The sequence below is a fragment of the Pteropus medius genome, unplaced genomic scaffold, assembly GCF_902729225.1.
Source record: "Pteropus medius unplaced genomic scaffold, Ma_sr-lr_union100, whole genome shotgun sequence".
NCBI lineage: Eukaryota > Metazoa > Chordata > Mammalia > Chiroptera > Pteropodidae > Pteropus > Pteropus medius.
The window spans coordinates 3,725,297-3,741,666 of NW_024341894.1; the positions used below are offsets into that span (position 1 = coordinate 3,725,297).

General features: G+C 40.7%; 1 protein-coding gene across 1 annotated transcript in view; it reads right to left on the reverse strand.

Annotated features, from left to right (window-relative positions):
• TDRD7 (tudor domain containing 7) overlaps positions 1-10,704 on the reverse strand; it is a 61,284-nt gene extending 50,580 nt beyond the window's left edge. Inside the window, exon 1 of the mRNA XM_039857011.1 lies at positions 10,572-10,704. The gene's annotated coding sequence lies outside the window, so the exon portion shown is untranslated. The remainder of the gene's footprint in view (positions 1-10,571) is intronic.
• Positions 10,705-16,370: the final 5,666 nt, after the last annotated feature.

Genomic DNA, 16,370 nt, shown 5'->3' on the forward strand with positions numbered 1-16,370 from the left:
ATTGGCAAATTATACCTAACACTTAAGGAAGAATGAATATTACTTCTAGAAAAGAGAGGGGAAGAGGGCACTTCTGATTCTGTTTCATGAGGCTGGAATTGTGCTGATTCCAAAAAGAGACAAAGACTTCACAGGAAAAGAATCGACCAATATCTCTCATGAACATAAAGGCAAAAAATTTTAACTAAATATTAACAAATCAAATTCAACAATATGCAAGAAAGATAACATGTCATAATCAATTATGATTTACTCTAAGAGTACAAAGTTGGTCCAACGTTCATAAGTCAATCAATGTAATTCACTGTATCTGCAAATTAAAGGAGAAAAACTAGTCATATCAATAGGTGAAGAAAAAACATTGGACAAAATTCACAATAGTTTATGATAAAAACTCTCAGAAAATAAAAACAGAAGGGAATCTCCTTAACCTGATAAAGAGTATCTAGGAAAAACCCAAAGCAAACGTCATAGGTAACAGTGAAAGAGTGAATGAATTCTCCCTAAGATTGGGAAGAAGGCAAGAATGTCTATTCTCTTATGGTAAAGGCCCTAGCCAGTGCAATAACGGTGACATCAAAACTTCTATCAAATTATATTAATCAAAATATTGTGGTACTGTCAAAAAGTCACATTGATCAATGGAACAGAATACAGAAACAAGAAACAGACCCACACTGATTTTTGACAAAGATACCAAGAAAATTCAATGGAAAAAGTTCAGCAAACAGTGCTGAACAACTGGTCATCTATACACAAAAACCGAATGTCATACCATATACAAAAATTAACTCAAAATGGATCACTTGGGTCCTCAATGAAAACACTAATACTGTAAAACTTCTAGAAAAAAATATAGGAGTAAATCTTTTTGACTTTGAGTTAGGCAAAGACTTTTTGGAACCACAGAAGACAAAATTGATAAATTAGATCTCATCAAAATTTAAAATTCCTGCCTTCCAAAGTCTGTTAAAAAAAAAATGAAAACACGAGCTACAGACTGAGAGAAAATATTTTCATAACACAGCTGGTAAAGGACTGTTAACCAGCACATATAAACAATATTTGAAACTCAATAACAAGAAAACAAAGGGCCCAATTAAAAATGTGCAAAAGATCTGAATAAATATTTCACTAAAGCAGATGTAGATGGCAAAAACAAACAAACAAAAAACCCACTTAGAGTGCTCAACGGCATTATTCATTAGGGAAAGACAAATTAAATCCACAAAGAGGTATCATATACATCTATTAGAATAGATTAAATTTTTTAAAAATGACAATATAAAGTCTTGAGAGAATGCAGAACAACTGGAACTCTCACTTTTGGTGGAAATGTAAGTGGTACTTTGAAAAATAGTTTGGCAGTTTCTTATGAAGTAAAGTATACATCATCCACTCCTAGGTAAGTACTCAGGAGAAATTATAACAATATGTCCACACAAACACCTGTATTGAATGTTTATAGCAGCTTTATTCATAATTTCCCCCAAACTGGAAACAATCCAAATGTCTTTCAACAGGTGAACAGATAGACAAATTTGGAATAGCCATTCGGTGGAACATTACTCAGCAATAAAAAAGGAACAAACTATCGATATATAAAAAATATAAAAAATATGAAAGACTCTCATATTATGCTAAGTGAAAGAAGCCAGACAAAAAGGTTATATGCTGTATGAATCCATTTACGTAACACTTAGGAAAAGGCAAAACTACAGGCACAGAAATTTTATCAGTGGTTGCCTTTGGCTGGGGATGCGGGGGAGGGGATCGACTACAAAGAGAGCACAAGGCTATTTTGGGGGTGATGGAAATATTCCATATTTGATTGTGGTAATTGCTACACAACTATGTAAGTTTATCATATAACTGTAAATCAAAAAAATAAGACTTTTACCATATGTAAAGTATATCTCCATAAACATTAAAAAAAAGTTCGTTCATGCTGTATCCCTTTGCAGCCAACTTTCTCCGCTCATGTACACACTGTTTGGCTCCAATCTGCTTTCTGGCACTACAGACTAGTTTTGTCTAGTTTTTTGAGTTGCATCCATGCTACATTTATCAGCAGTTCATTCCTTTCTATTGTTGAGTAGTATTCCACTGTATGGATGCATTACAATTTGTTTTTACAATTTGTTTTACAATTCAAATGTTGACGGACATTTGGGTTGCTTCCAATTTGGGGGTAGACGTATGTTTTTAATTCTCTTGTGTAAATTCTGAGAATTTTATTTCTAAAAATTTAATATCTGTAATAATTCTGGAAGGAAAGTGTTCTTATTCTCTAGATGAGAAAACCAAGGCTAAGAGAGGTTAAATAACCAAAATATCACAGGATGTATGGAAGCCAGAATTTTAGTCCTGGTCTGTTTGATGTCAAAGCCCACATTCTATCATTAATCACCCTGCCAACTGGTACTGAAAGAAACAAAAATGAAAACAAAATATAAAACCCTGAAGAAATGACAACAGGAGACAAGACGGTCAAGAAAGACAGTAAACAGAGTGAAAAGAAAAAACAGCAGTATGAAGTCAACAGTGGACTCTGCCACGGGGATGGCATGGATTCCGAGCTGGAGACGGGCACTCTGAAGACTTTCTCTGCAATATCCCCCTCTTTCTTCCTTATTTCTCCTCTGAAACAGCTGCCAGCAGGGATCTCCCAAAGAGAACACTTAATTTGGGGGGTCGGGGAGAGGCCCAAACACCCACACATAAAACCTGTCTAAATGCCACAGAATACAGTGAAAGCTGGAAAGCTGTGCCCAGTGTTGACTTTCTTAATTCCACCCTCTTTATTTTTTTTTTTTTGTATTTAACATATTTTATTGTTATTGCACATAACTCAAAACTCTGACTTTTTAAAAGAATACAATTATGAAATGAAGTTACTAAGATTGCTTGGTATCCCATGAGAATTACTATATTTTCATTGAGCTTTTATTAGGTAGGAGGCATGGGGGATTGAGATATAAACACAAATAACTGATACATGGGGTAGAAAGGGACAAGCATTTTAAGAGACAAATCAATAACTCTCCATGAGATACAGATGAGAGCCCGAGTTTCCAAGTAGGAGAAACGGAGAAGATAAAGAAAACAGCATGGAGAAAAGACTTGGAGGCAGGAACCCAGAGGGAACCCAGTGGGAGCAGATTTTATTAGAACTCAGGGCAGATGAGGGACAAGAGCGCAAATTAGACTAGGAGTAAAGACTGGAGTCAGATGGTAGAAGGTCTTATATGTCAAGCTGAGAAGTGACTCTTACCCTCTTTAAATGTATCTTCTTCTTTTGGGACCTAGACTCTGCTAAGACATAGTAAATTTCTTATGGCCTATAACCTATACTTATCCTAGCCTTCTGCCCTAAGATTCTCAGATATGTTTCATGTAGATACAAGGTATGTATTTACGGTGAGCAACTGATAATTAATAATAATAATAATAATAATAATAATAATAATAAAACACTGCTAATCTGTGTGGCAAAGAAGTGCTCATGCTTATTTTCCACTTTTCCCACTCTATCTAACCACATGTTTGCCTATCTTCATTTATCGGCATTTGTTAGATGGCTTTTCTTTAAATTACACTTCGCAGTCTGATCTGAGACAGGCTCGTATCACAAACGTAACTCCTAGTTTCTCTCTTTGACGTACATATTATCATAGTTAAAGTCCATAGTTAAAACCTGAAGAAGTTTAATATTTCTTTCAATACTAAAGTTGCTGACAACTAGTTGTTGATATATTGATTTCGACTTGATCTGGGGGATAGAAGGGAGAGTGCAGACGGTTGTGCCTGTGCCTCCTCTTGCTCGTATCCCTAAGTCCAATGCCACTATGTAAAGTGCATTTATTTTCCCTTCTCCTGGGCCTTGGTCTCCATGTCTGTAAGATGAAGGTGTTCGGTATCAGTGGTTCGGTATCACCACCACCGCCACCACCATCACCACTGGCACCATAACTGAGTGACACAGGAAGATGGACAGGCAGGCCAACATCCGCAATTTCCCCACTGCTCGTCACTCCATGGTGATCACTGAAGTCCACGCTAACAACATCTCTTGCCTAGACTGGGGCAACTGCCTCCTAGCTGGTCTTGCTGCTTCCACTTCACCTCCAAGAATTTATTCTCCACATCACAGTTAGGGTGATCCTTTCATATCACAAACCCTATCACATCATTCCTCTGCCTAAAACCTTCTAAGGGCTTCCTGACTAACTCAAACAAAAGGCCAAAGTTTTCATAGGGGCCAAAAGGGCCCTACACAATTTGCACCCCACTTCTCTGGCCTCAATTTCTCCTTCCCTTTTCTTTCACTCACTCCACTCCACCCAGGTCAGCCTCCCTGTGTTCCCTGGAACATTCCAAAGACAGCCTTACATTAGGGCTTTTTTACTTGTCATTCTTTTTACGTGAGAAGTCCTTGCTCAGTGCTTCTCCTTCTTCAGGTATTTGTTCAAATGTCACCTTCTCAGTAAGGCCTTCCCTGGCCACCCTATTCAAAATCAGAACTGCTATTCCAGCTGCCCAGTACTCCCTACACCCCTTTCCAGCCTTAGTTTACTCCTTAGCACTCAGAGCCATCACCAAATACTCTTCTTTATTTAAGGTCTGTCTCGCCAACTTGGATATAAGCTCTGTGAAAGCACGGATTTATAAGGGTCTTTTCTTCACTGATGAATCTCTAGCACCTAGCCCACAAGAGCTCAAAAAACATTGAATGAATGAGAAATTCTCCATTTACCTTATATCATTTTTTCTCCTACTCACTAAAATACATGCATGTTAGCTATTAAAGAAATAATCTTTAATTTATTTAAAAATTATTTGCAAAGTTTAATGATGGTTATAAACTGACTGAGACAGCCAATTATGTCACCAAGCTGTGGTTGAGAAATGTCAGGTAGATTATTTCTGGGCCTTTCCACTCTGAGCCAGTATTCTCAGGAGGAGGTCCAGATGAGGGCCACAGTGTCACTGCAAGGAGCTCACATATCATGGTGAGCAGTGAGCACTGCTTGAATACTTGTGTCTCATACTTATATACATTCTTGTTTTTCAGTGTGCAGATACTGTTGGGATTCACAAACACAAATTGATATAGAATTCATAACAGCTTTTGGTAGTTATATATTTTATCAAGCAGTGGACACTATGAGTATGACTACTAGCGTATGAGGTTTCACAAAGCTTTTAAAAAGCTAACAACAACAAAAAGGACCTTATACTTGAGAAGACTGGGAAGCAGTGCTTGACGATAGGGCTGCAATCTGAATTAAGTACCCCTCCACACCCTCCCATCAGATGCCTTTTTAAAAATATGCTATTTTCATGGAATACTGTAAGTCTCTTTGCAAACAACTGTTTTGGAGAGATGGGCAGTCCCTTAAATTGTAAGACTGAGGATCTCAAAGTTGGTGAGAAGCAGCTGAGCTCAGTAAAACTTGTTCATATGTACGTCTTGTTCTGATGCCTGTCGATTTCTTCCAGTCTGGTTTACAATTTCTATATTAGCTTTATCACCTTAGGCATTAAACAAAAAGAAAGGTATAACTAAAGCTTTAAAAAAAATCATTATTTTCTCATCTACTATATTGCTTCAAAAATACTCTAATTTTTGTTAATTCCTTGATTATCATGGCATATTTTGAGATTTCCTGAAGATGGCAATTACACTCAAGAACTTTTATAAAAAGTACAGTATATATAAGAATACTTTCCTCTAAGTATAAAAGCCAAGTTTACCAACTTGGATGTCATCCATCCATTAGAAACAAAAAGGAAGCTTATCATGGGAATTTCAACACTCGGTTTCTCAATGGTAATCTTTCAGGTATCTCCTCCAAAAAAATTAAGTTTGGAAGTTTCTCTAAAGTGGCATCCCAAACTTTTAAAGTTGCCATTTTGATCTTTCAAATCTCTTTCCCCCTTACTTCTATTATCTAAAAGTGTGATAAATACAATTTAGAATTTAAGAGAATCCAAATTACTTTTATTCTGAGAATGTTATGCAAGTGCTGGTGGACCACAGGTTAGGCTAGGCTGGCAGAAGTGAGGTTGCCAGCTCTGTTTCAGACCACAGGTTCTCAGGTTAAAATTCTTAAGGGTTTCCCTAGACAAGAAAGGGGCTTAAGGGTGCTGTTTGAGCTGAATAAGAATTCTAAACAGCAGAGTACAGTGGAGGTGGGTCTGGAGAATTATTTAATCAGAGTATTTTTTTATTTCAAAAACTGACCAAGGTCAGCTAGCAAAGGCTATAGGTAAGGAGGAAGAAATTGGCTGCAACAGATCACAATGTATTGCACTTGACTTTAACTTCCTCTCACTACTTTTCTTCCTTTTTTCTTTGCCTCTCTTTCTGAATGGAAAGTAGTGTTATGTGGGCTTACCACAAAGTTAATAAAAAACATTTTCCTAGAAGCATGGTGTAGATGGGAAACCACTTTTGAATATGTGAATTAAATGGCTAAGCTTACAATGATATAAGCATTGATGTACTGGAGAAATTTTTAGTATAGCGTTAAATTTGAAATATCAGAATTTTCCCAGACTTTCTTACTTAACTCATTAACATACTTCTGATCTGGCAAGCTCGGTAAGAAAGCCACCCAGATCTCTCAACTGAACAGTAGGCAAAATGTCACTTACTGTTTTGGCAAAAGGTCTCGCAGCAGAAATTCCTTGCCAGACTGTAATCCCACAATGTCCCCTGACTCTGCCTGGCTTAGGAAAGCAGCAGAGGACCGTGGGCCCAACCTCAACATGGGAAGCTGAGAGACGTACGGAATGATAGTGGGCACTTTCTTACCATCTCAAAACTCTTCATTTAAAACTGAGAAAACTGAGGCCTGGAGTAGATATTCCAGGTCTCACATATTTTTATGGCCATAACCACAAGGACCCAGGTCTTCTGGATCCCAAACTTAGAGCTTCCTTTCAGACAGCTGCTCCAAATGTATAGAACAGGCTTCTGAGAGTAAATTTGGATTTATTGACAGCAACCCTGGGGTATACTTAGCAACTAGCCCTTAAAGTAACATGAAACAGGAATCTGCCACATTCTGATTGAAGGGTGTGGCAACCAGATCCAAAAGAATTGCCAACTGTTGCAAAAATTCAGTGGTGGCAAGTGACACCTTTTATCCTTTCATTCTGTCCCTTTTCTCTTTGCTGCACAATTTATCAAGAGTACTCCCAAAGTGCTAGTAATGTACAAGAAGTGGGGCAAGGAGTAGGGGGAAGTAATGACAACCTTTAGGAAAGCAAGGTTTGAACAATTTCAACAGCCTAAAAAATTCTCACATGCAAAATTGTATTTTGGAAATTCACAGCTTTTATCTTTAATATACCTGAAAATGGTCCCAAGAAAATTTTATTCTGAAGAAACTGGTTTTGGTGTCATTTAGATACATGCCTCTACCACTGATTGATTCTCCCTGGCTCAACATTTAATCTGCCTCCTGTTGCTTGAGCTTCCTCTCTACTGGTGCCCAAAGACATTTAGCCAAGCTGGTCTGGCTCTCACCTATGCTTTCTTGTCTCTTAAGTTTCTCTTTTCTCAACTATTTCCAACTATACTATTTGACTCATCTTCCTCATTGTATTTATGTTGAGTTGTATAATTTGAGTTGCAGACTGCCACTAAACCCCCAAAATAAATCTGAAGAATTATTTGGGTAAATTGAAATCAACAAGTAATCTCTCCTACCTTCTTTAGTCAGCTACTCAACTTTCATTATCTCCTCAGGGCATATACTCTGTTCACTTGCTGCCCTTGTCTTTGAAGATATGATTTTAGCAACAAGCCGAGCCCCTAAAGTCCAGAACGTAGGTGCAGAAAAGATTTTAGACATCACCTAGTCTAGCTCAAGCCCCTCATTTTTACAAATCAATACACCGAGCCTAAGAGAAGGAAGGCTTTTATCTAAGACCCATCCACATGATTTCTCATCTTGCAACAGTTTAACATGTTATCTTTTCTCTCCAATTATCTACTTGTTACCACCTCCCAAATTACTCCTTGACCAACTCTTTTTAAAAAGAAAGAGCAATTAATACCTTCAGATGGTGATATACTTTTTGAGGGTACCTTCAGGAAGCAGTTTTCTTTTTACTATTATGATTTCAAACTCCAAATTATGCACACTTTACTAACTACATACTATGAATATGAAAGCAGGGCTTTCCATAAATCTATATACTAGAGGTGACAAAGTAGCTTAGAAGTGTGGATCTTAATCCTAGTTCTACTACTAATTAGCTGTGACCCTGTGAGCAAGTCACTTCAGGTCTCTTTTCATATAGAAGATGAGGAAGGTGAACAAGATCCATGTTTCTCAACTTTCCTTGGAGTCCTTTGAGTTTTGAAATGGGGTCCAAAGGTCTAATGGGAACCATGGGTTCGCTTTCTCCTGACAAAGCTGCATGATTAAAATATTTAATTCGTTTTGGAGTTACACTGGGTATCTTGTGCTGATCAGAAGCTCTAATTGGCAAATATACAGATCGTCAGCTAAAAATGACAAAATAAATTACTTTTAAATAGCTTGTTTGAAAGATTTTAAAAAATTTTTTTAATTGGCCCAATAGGGGAAATAATGAAAAGAATGAAGCTTTTAAAAGCACAAATGTGGGAGGGCTGAGAAAGTACATTTTCCATAAAGAAGGAAAAACGAATTCACACAAATATGAAATTAGATTTCACTCCAAGCACCAAGACGTTTCAGTCCTTGTATTTATCTGCTGACCCTGAAAGCGCCCAGAGGCAAAGGACTCACACTAGGTCAAATCTCAGTTCTTGAAAATGGCGCTTGATCAAACATAGAGTAGGCACTTAGAGTTGGATGATAAAGTGTTTTTCCTTTACATTTATATTAAGTCTCCGACGAGATTCTGTTGCACGGAAAACTTAAAAAAGAGGTCCTTCAAGGAGTTTACATCTTTTGGTACAAAATACAATAGTTCATTCAGCTATGTTCAACCAGCACACTTAAAAAGGGCATTAGCAGGGATTACATTTCATTTCTAATCTACAGGGACTGTAATCTGAAGTCGCCGACTGCTGCCTCGTTTAACTAGCAAAGAGGGAGGTTATGTGCCACCAAAGAGCTCTGGCCTGGCCACAGGAGATGTGGGTTCTAATCCAGTTGGTCCCAGGAACAATTTCCTGTACCCAGCACAGTATTTTGCATGTAACTGATGCTCAATGAATGTCAGTTGAATGGAATTGAAAAAATCTCCACCATGTGCCACTTTATATTGCACAGAGAACTTAAGGCAGGAAGGAGCCTCTAAGAAACTGAAATCCAATTATGTAAATTATGGGAAGTTTGGTGGAAGGAAGAGAGTTAACATTTTCTGACTAGTATTATAAGCCAAAGGATTTACTGTAGTTATCTCACAAACGCCTTGCAGATTAAGTTAAATATTTCCATTTGATACATAGAAAACCAGGCTCTAAGAAAGAATGTAATCTGTTCAAGATCACAGTAAGAGGAGAAGCCCAGATTCCAACTCAGGTCTGCAAAGCCCATACAATTTGCCTTATGCAACATTTACACATGAAGACAGCCTAAGATACGTTGGGGACTTGGGGCTAAGTTTCACTTTCTTCATTAAGTTGGTGCATATCACCAGGCAGTACACTTTTCTGCAATTTATCCACCTGCACCATGGGAATGCTGGGGTAAGTGACTAGATAAGTGGTTTGGTTTTGTTTTGTTTTGTAGGGCAGTTACGGAATCTTTTTGGACCAGAGCTTTCTTCTAATATAGGCATTTCCTTCTCCTGCTCTTTGAAATTATTTGAGAGTGATACCCTTGGTTGTTAATGGAAATATACCTCTCAAGAGGATCAGAGCAGAAAAGCTGAGCGGGCTCCAAGGCCCCTCCCATTAAGTTGAGGCTTAGAACTTGACCCTGTTAGATCCCTGGTGAAAGTTAAGAGACAACTCATTCATGGATTCAATGTTTCTTTCAGAGCTTGCAGCTCTGTTCCCACCCGGTGCTCGCGGTTTGAAAGGAATAGATGGTTTTGTGTCCCGCGTTACTTGAGCGGCCTGCATGGGCTGGTCCACGGAGAGAAGCGGGTGCGTTTATGGTACATAAAGCTCCTGGAGTAAAATATGAGAGTTCAAACAGCCTGGGGCTCCGGGCAGGCGACTGTGGCCAGTCCGCCGGTACCGGGAACCACTTCCTGGTCAGCATCTCCCGCCCCTTGTCCACACCCCCATTGCTGCATTTCCCCCGCTGCACTGAGTTTCCCAGGCAGCAAGACTGTCTGTCCAACTCCGGGGTGAACGTCCAGCCCAGCCCCGAGTGGGATCCCATCAGAGATTTAAAACACAACGCTCTGGAACTCCAACTCCCCGGCGCCCTGCCCGGTTTCCGGGGGTCGGGACTGCGGCATCCCCTGCGGCTGCAGGAGGGAGGCCCCGGGCCCGTTCGAGCGCTTCCCGGGCCACTGTTCCGCTGGAGACACAGGTGCGTCGCTCCCGCCCGAAACCCTGTCGGATTTCGCCCGGCACCTGTCGCGTTGGCAGCGGCAGGACCTGCGCTCACCTCGTTCCGGGGGCCCACGGCCAGTCCCCGCGTCTCTGGGCCCAGCTCCCGCTGCCGTCTCCGCCTGAGCCACAGCCGCGGCCGCCGCCCACTTTCGGTTTCCCCGCACGGCCGAAGCCGCCGCCGCAGCTCGGGAATCACCTCAAGCCCCCGCCCCGCCCTGCTCGGCCCCGCCCCGCTACGCCCCGCCCCGAGGGCAGCCCGGCCTCGGCTCTGCGCACGCGCGGGCAGCCCGGCCTCGTCGACCCACGCCGGCGTCCGCGCGTGGGAAGGAAAACCGACGCCGCCTAGCGGTTTCTGCGCGTGCCCACGCACGGGCCGACGGCGAAGACGACTGTGGAGTGGGCGCAGGAGCGCCTCCTCGTGGATAACGCAAGTACGGGCGGATCGGGCGGGCCCGGGACCCAGCAGACCTCAACAGTACTTACGCGCTCCTGCTATTGCGTTCCTCCTCCCTCTCGTCAGGCGTTTCATTCAACCCTTGCTCACTTTTTATTCTGCTAGACATCCACCTGGTCCACTCATTTCCTTCAGGTCTTTTCTCAAGCATCACCCCTTCCAGGAGAGTGGCCAAACTCCCAAAAACGTCGGTCTCCTTTCCTCATAATCCCTGTCTCGCTTCTCAGCTTTTTCTCTTCTTAGCACCTATCTAGCACACTGGATGTGTTTTATCTTTTCATGTCCACTATCCTCCTCAAATTAAAGCTCTGTGAACACAGGGATCTTTGTCTTGTTCCTCAGTGTATTTCCAGAGCCTAGGATAGTGCCTGGCACGTGATAAGCATGACAAATATTTGTCAGATTCATTCTCCCTAAAATTATTGAACATTTAATATTTATTCATTTATTTTTTCTGCACATAAATTCTAACAGCATTTATTGAGCATATTGATTTATATTCCTTAAGCCAATATTGAATACTTCTCTGCATTCATTCTATACGCATTTACTGAGGGCCTGCTGTTTGTTCAAGCAATATATTTTTTACAACTTTATTGAGGTATAATTGATATACTGTAAGCTACACATGTTTAAAATGTACAGTTTTATGTTTTGGCATATATATACAGCTGTGAAACTGTCATTGCCATAAAAACCATGAACATATTCACCCCAAAAAGTTTCCTCGTGCCTTTTATAATCCTTATCTCTCGTGCCTCTCTGTCTCCCCCTCTCAACCACGAATTTACTTTCTGTCACTATAGAATTTTTATAGAATTTTATCTAAATGAACTCATAGTATGTGCTGTCCTTTTGGAGTGGGGGAGTCTAACTTCTTTCACTCACATAAGTCTGTTGAGATTCATCTGTATTGTTTGTGCCAATAGTTCATGTCTTTTTATCTTGAGTAGTATTCCATCGTATGGATGTACTAAACCTACCATATGACACAGCAATTCCATTCCCAGGATTTACCCAAGAGAAATGAAAGCATATGTCCACCCAAAGACCTGGACAAGAATATAAATAGCAGCTTTGTTTATAATAGCCAAAAATGGAAACACAAACGTCCATCAGAAGGTGAATGGACAATCAACCAGTATATATTGAACACCTGCTGTTAAATAACAAACTTTCATGGAGTGCCTGCTGTGTTAAGGAACAAGCCTGTGCTTGAAGAGCTTTGATTCAGTGAAAAGATCTAGTAGGTTTGAAGTAGATCATGGAAGCTCTGATAACCCATGCTCAGGAGTTTGGACTTTTTCACAAAGGCAGTGGAGAACTGTTCAAAGCCTTCTTTGAACACAGTTCTCTTTTATACTTCCACATCTAGTCTCCGAGTCTGCCCAAATGTCTCTCCCTGGCACTTCGATCCTGCTGCTGTATTTCAGTCTATTTCAGAGCTTTTTCTCTCTTCTTTCCCCTCCAATCTGCTGCAAACACTGCAGTGGATTTAATATACCTAAAATACAACTAGACCCAATTTGGACTCTGCAATGCTCATAACATCCTTTGGCTCCATCTTTAAGGTGGGAAAGATGTAAAAAGCTACTCCCATTTGAAAGAATGCCAGTGAATCAGGAAATTGGGAGGAACTCCGGAGTCCGATGTGCAAAATAAATCATAGAACAATGTGAGTTGACCCCAAGTCTAAGATCCTTTATCCTTGCAGAGGGGTTCCATGTTTAGACTGTCCTATAAAGAAAGTGATGCTTTGCAGCTAGTTTTTTTTTTTAAATCAGTTTTACTGATGAATAGTTTACATATAATGAAAATTTTAAATGTACAGTTTGATGAATTTTCACAAAATATATTCAGTCTTGTGTCCACCACCACAATCGAGATGTAGAACTAGTTGATCATTTTAAAGTTTCCCTGTGCCCCTTTACAGTTCGTTTCCTCCTCTACATCCAGCCCCTGGCAACCACTGATTTCTGTCACTGTAGCTTTGCCTTTTCTAGAATGTCATATAAATAGAATAATATAGTATGTATTCTTTTTTGTCTATTTTCTTTCATTTAGCATAGTGCTTTTGGGAGTCACACATATTGTCACATATATCAGTAGTCTGTTCCTTTTTATTGCTGAGTAGGATGCCATCATATGCATCATGGATATATTGCAATTTGTTTATCCATTCACATTCGATACACATTTGCATTGTTTCCAGTTTGGGGCTATTATGAATAAAGCTGCTATAAATAGTCACATACAGGTCTTTGTGTGGTCCTATGTTTTTCCTGCATAAAGGCTTGGGAGTAGAATTGCTGGTTGTAGGATAAATGCATGTGTAACTTTATAAGAACTGTCAAACTGTTTTTCTAAAGTGGCTGCACCATTTTGAACTCCTCCTCTCACCCCCTAGCAATGTATGAGAGTTCCAGTTATTCCAAACCCTCTACTACTTGCCGGTCTTTTTAATTTTAGGCATTCTGGTGGATATATAGAAATATCACATTGAGGTTTAAATTTGCATTGCCCGTGACTAATGATATTGAGTATTTTTTCATGTTTATTGACCCTTCATATATGTTCCTGGGTAAAGTGTCCATTCTAGGTAGATTTTTAACTAAGACATATCGGGAGGTTCTCAGAAGTCCCTGAGTAGCTGACATGGCAAGGACAGGTTGGGAAGTTGTGTTTGTTTTCTCTGGGGATGGTCCAAGGCCCAAAGAATTCAAGAATTAACTGCCATGCCCTGGATATAATTGGATTTCAAGAGAATTAAGGGACATCGGAGATGACACCAATTGGTTACTCTTTAGGCACAATGGTTCTTACCTTTTTGGAGAGAGGAGGTCAAAATATGTGAAAGTAATGAATAGATACAAAATTCGGCATATGATTTCAGAGAAGGTTTTGCACCCCCTTTCCATGATAACCTCTCTTGGAATGCACATCAAGGCCTAGGTGTGAGGAAGGAAGATGGATTTGTTGCCAGCTTATCGTGGGCTGAGAAAGGTGAAAATATTTCAGGTGTGAAACCTCCATCTAAAGCCCTTCATGCATTTTTGTCCACACCTAGGGAGTCTTGTTCATTTGGAGAGAGCCACGTTGGACACAAACACCAAAACACCTGTACAAGACAGGACCAAAGCCGTTGGCTGAGTTGAATTTCTGTCCCTTCCTCCCTTCTCTCAGCTCAGCAAGTACCATTTAGAATGAAAGGGAGACAGCGACCAGGTTCCAAGACCTTATTTGTTCCTCACCTTTTTATTTCACCTGATGGATTTTTTTTTGGTGTTTGCAGTATAGCCCAAGAAAGAGAAACTCCTCATCCTCCCTCTCACAGCCTCTCAGGCTTCACAGCTGCCAGAAGCAGCTTTATCAATGTCTCTTCCACCCTCCAAAATTTAGAGGGCCAATTTTAGAGACCTCTGCTTGCCCTGAGGTCGCTCACCTTTGGTTGCCCTGAACTCATGTTTCTTTTCTATACTGTCTTCACAAAGAAAACCAAAACCACGACTCTCATTTCTATCACCTATGTACTACCAAATTAGCTGTAGGGACTTGGCTGTGGCATTATTCGGTGTCTTGAGTGATTCCTTCCTGGGAAATCTTCCCTGAAGCTCCCACCTGAAAGCGATTCCTCTTTTAGCTGAGCTCCCAGAGCACCTGACTTTTTCCTCCAACATTTTTACAACGGAGGAGAATGTAGGAAGCGACTCCATGTCTCATCTTCACTGTGACTCTGTAAAAGAGTTTAGATTTCATTCGTCTTTTTTCTCTGAGTTATTTAATTGAACATAATTTCAGCAATAATGATTTTAACTCCTTTTTGAAGCTAAACAACACGTTCAGAGTTATATGTGTGGCTGACACTCAGCCTCGCAGTACTTTGGCTTACCTAAGGGAAAACAGATCCATGACAAAAGGGATCTTTGGACAGAGCCACTTTTGGTTAATCATTAACATCATGATCACTCCCTCTTCCATCAGCTACTGCCTCACGAAAAAAAATGCAGAGAAATTTCTAGACAATTGCATTTGTTTTAACTGAGTAAGGAGAAAAAAAACCAAACCAAACAAAACAAAAAACAAAAGGGAGAGAGTGCCGGAGCCCTGCTAAAATCCAGGCCGCGGTACCGCTAAGGATATGCTGATCCAGCAAAACTCCCTAATCTGCCCACAAAGGCCTCCAAGGTGAGTCAGCTGAAAGGGGCTAATCCCCAGAAGAGACTGATCCCTAAAGCTGTAGCGTCCACACAGCCACAGAACCCTGGAAAACTGGGTTTAACAAAAGCTTAAAGCGATATTGTGTAGAGAGAGGTCATGGAAGCAAGAGGGGAGGGTCTTGGCTAAGAGATCGCCTCTGCCCCCTCTCGAGTTGTGGGTCATTCACACAGCTCAGCCCTGGACAAGGCCCGGATATCGGGACGATCCCAAGGATGCAGATATTGAGTTGTCAGCAAGTTACGGGCCCAGTTGTGGGGTAACTGGGCATCGAGGTGGGGTAACTAATTCTTTAAGCAAGGCAACCAACTACTATTACTGATTCCATAATAGTTGACTAGCTGGTACAAAAATTATACTAAACTAGAGGCTGGGGTGAGGGAAGGAAAAGGTGGTGAGAAGAAACCACATAAGTATATGGGAGCAACCTCATGAGTCATTAACAGAGAGAAAACATGTGAAAATATAAACTGATGCAAAGCCAAAATGCCAGCCGTATGAAAGAAACAGGAGTTCGTGATGTTGAGGAACGAATGTGAGCAGCCTGTCCAAGTGGCACAGAAAGCTACTAACAAGTGAGACCAGGTATGATCGGGCCACTCAGCAACCAAATGAAAAAGAGAAAGGGAGATAGCAGGATGGAGGTTTCCAAGGGGGAAATGATCTGAGTCCCAAGGGATTAAAGAAAGAGGCCCTTAGGAAAATGAAGGAGGCTTAGTTTTCTAAAATGCTGTAATTTGGTCAGGCAAGTTGCCAGGCAGATACCCAATCAACAGTAGGTTAAGTCTTTGGTGGTTCTAGGGATTGGTGCATAGTTGCAGTTATAACCCATATTTTGTTAAATGTAACATATACTCTTTCCCGTAAGTTTTAATTATTTCATTTTCTAAGGTAAAGTACCAAGCATGACTTTTGGAAGTTATTTCCTTTGAAACACTGGTCTCGGTTTTAAGCGAGCCATTGCTTTCACCCGCCATCCTTGTTAACGATGTAAAACTCCTTCTTTCACCCCAGTCTTCCTCACTGGAATGGATGTTCTCATGGGCAGGGCCACATTGTGTCCCAGTCACTGCGTGATGAAGCTACAGTGTTTGGCATAGAACAGAGATGGACGGGTGGGTGAGTGGATGGATGGGTGGGTGGGTGGATGAGTAGGTGAATGGATGGATGGATGGATGGATGGAT